Consider the following 3,297-nt stretch of genomic DNA (forward strand, 5'->3'; position numbering starts at 1 on the left):
TAAATACCTCGCAATAAAAATCTAGCAAGAAGATGCTTATCTATAGGACTAAAATTCAGTAACAAGGACCACAAATATTGGCTGCTTCTCTGAATGCCCTGGTAAATGGTCACCATCGTACTCTCAGCCTGTTCTTCCTTATTTTCTTGGCAACATCCTCGCAAAATCCCTGTATTTTTCCCTCTAACATCTCTCACATCACCTACAAAAAGCCAGCCAGCCATTCACCTTGTATCATTTTCCATCATTAAATCAATCAATTCCCTTCTATGTTTACCTAAACTGAACGCTTTCACTTTGTAGCTAATGAAACTGACGCCACATGAGCTAGCCACGTTGATAAAAATTGTACACAACCACCCATTATTAACCCACGAGCCAGCTGCGGCCACCTGCAGTTCATTGCCTTGAGAAGTAGCTAACCCTTTTGTTTTCATGGCTAATAATAATGCTGGTGCCCAACTATCAGATTCACTGGCCCCTAATAACAATCCCCAGAATGACGAGCTTCTCTTCTCTGGTGACCGGAACTTCGCCATCCATGGTGAGATTATGCTTCTAGTTCTAGTCTTGCTGTTCGCTTCCTTTCTTCTGTTTATTGTCTGTTTTTTGTGTAAAAGTAAGTCCAATGATTCTTCAAAGCTCAGTCAATCGGAACTTGTTTCGCCGGTGAATCCCTCGGCCGGCAGTACGTTTAAGGTTCAGTTTAAAGATGGGACAAATATGATGCAAGTTCCTCAGCTACCACAGCAGCAATAGGCCAATCTTCTCCATAATATCTGGCTGATTCCTGATTTCTGGAATTGCCAGTCATATTGCTTACATCTTTGTAGAAGTTGAAGATGGAACCACATGCCTGCTTCCAGTATAGGTCAGGGAAGGAGATGCCATTGTCATCGAATCCACTGAGTCTCACCTTAATCGACGCTTAATGTTTAATCAATATATGTTCAATTGTTGCATTAAATAATTTTTTGATAAATTTGTTTCTTTCTTCTTCTTTTTTTTGCCGGAATTTGTTTCTTTCAACTTCTCCGTTATTGGTGTATTTAAAGCTGTGAGAAGCTTATATATATTAGAGATTTTGTTTAAATGGTGTTATAATTTTTCCTCTAAAATATCATATTATTATTATTTTTTCGTATGGTTATTTTTCAAGTTTTAAAAATATTTTATATTTAAAATTGAAATTTAAATCTCTGATTAAAATAGAAAGAACTCGTATAATTTTATCACATTTTTCAAAAGTGGTAGATAATGTTTTTTAATTCCCATCAATAATCTATTTTTCTTCTTTACCTTTTATGAAATGAATTAGCATTTGACACATCGGTGAATGATTTCTTATCATGATTTATTTTTTTATCATATATAAAATATTTGAAATTTTAATATAAATTATGGAAAGCGATGTCAATTCCGAGATCTTGTCATTTTTGTTTTGATGAATTAGTGGAAAAAAAAAATTTAACGTTTACCTTCATTTACAATTTAATCTAAATATTTAAGTTTTAAATAAATTAATTTAATATTTATATTTAAATATAATTTTAATTAATTTTTAAAATTAAAAATAAATAATTCAATTATTAAATATGCAATCCTCACCTTCAATAATAATATTATTATAAAATTTTTATAATTATTATTGCAAAATATGCTATCTAATATAAAATCTTTATAATTATTACTGAAAAACAAAAATTTATTTCCGATTGAAATTGTAGATTGAATCTCAATTCACTCTAGGAAATATATATTAATATTATTTTATATATGAAATTAGTTTATATTTAAAAAAAAAATTTAACTTAAAACGTCACTGAATTTTAAAAAAAATTTAAAATTATATATGTAAGACGGTTAAAACTACTAAATAATTTCGATTAATTATTTCGAATAAAGTAAAAAATAGATTTAAAAGTTATTTAGATCGATTTGAATCGAACAATACAATTAATATCTAAACCACAATCCACCTTGAATCAATAAAATTATACGAATTTAATGGGTTTACGAGAAAAGAATCGAGACGAGATAGAGTCGTTTGAAGCACAAGTGAACCACATTAAAATTAATAAAAATTATTAAATAATTTAAATTAATTATTTTAAATAATTTTGGATAAATTATTATAAAAATATTAAATTTAGCATGAGATCTAAATCTCATATTTTAAATTTTAAATATCAGTTAAAATTATGCATGAATACAAACATTAATTCAATTTATCTAAAATTAAAAATTTTAAATTAAAATAAAAAGTGAAGTAAATGCTAAGTGTTTTTCGATGAATTGATTTTTTTTTTTTTATCAAAAATAGAAAGGTTCATTGAAGTTGATTTTTTTTTATCAAAGATAGAAAGGTTCATTGAAGAGAAGACTAGTAAGTTCAAGCATTATATCCAAAAGTCCTTAAGGCCTCCTAACAATAACAAAGAGGGTTTTAGAGCCCAAAAAAAGAAAAGAAAAGAAAAAGACATAGCTCAAGGATCCCAGAAACTCTAAGATCCAATAACCTATTTGACCCAGAAGTCGATTAAGCGCCACCCTCTGTCCAGAAGCTCCATTGCCATCACCGATAAGAAATGGTCTCTTCTCCCAATAGTAGTCTTAGGAAAGCATTATATCATAAACTGATGACCCAGCAAAAGGACCCTAGTCAGCCTTCGGCAGCCAAAGCAATAGAAATAAAGAGTAATACAAAGCAAAGAAATTGTATACAATACCAAAAAGATTGAGATGAACGAAGAACAAGAAAAAAATAAAAAAAAGAAAAATTTCTGTAATTGAGTAAACGGGTCATCTCTTGAGTTAAAAAATTTAAAATAAAAAGAATATTGAAAGAAACATGAGAATAAATAAATTTTTATTATTATTTTATTGACGAAAAAAAATATTAAAAAAAATTATTAATCATTCTTCATTTAAAAAATATAAATAAAATATAAAAACAATCAAAATTTCAAAGTAGAAAATAAATATTCCCTCACAAATAATCACATTATGTCAGTAGCCACAATCTAAAAATTATTTAGACCCTTACTCCAAAAAAAAAAAAAATCCACTTCCAAAGGAGGTGGAGCATGAACAGCCACGAATAGGCAGCAAACACAAACGCTCTTTACCTCACAAAAAAATGGAAAAACGAAAACTTTCAAAAATCTCTCTCTAAAACGTGGAGAGAGAGTCTTTAGCTCTTTGCTGGTTGATTGATTGATGCAACTTAGATTTAATAAGTATGTCTGCGCCCAAGCATTCCCTCGTACAATACTGATTGGTTCTTAATTTTCGGGG

General features: G+C 29.1%; 1 long non-coding RNA gene across 1 annotated transcript; it reads left to right on the forward strand.

Moving 5' to 3' along the window:
- LOC110622362 lies at window positions 1–1,093 on the forward strand. Its single transcript, XR_002489092.2, has 2 exons — window positions 1–544; window positions 621–1,093. It is a non-coding gene; the product is annotated as an uncharacterized LOC110622362 (long non-coding RNA).
- Window positions 1,094–3,297: the final 2,204 nt, after the last annotated feature.

Source organism: Manihot esculenta, chromosome 9 (assembly GCF_001659605.2).
Source record: "Manihot esculenta cultivar AM560-2 chromosome 9, M.esculenta_v8, whole genome shotgun sequence".
Taxonomy (NCBI): Eukaryota; Viridiplantae; Streptophyta; class Magnoliopsida; order Malpighiales; family Euphorbiaceae; genus Manihot; species Manihot esculenta.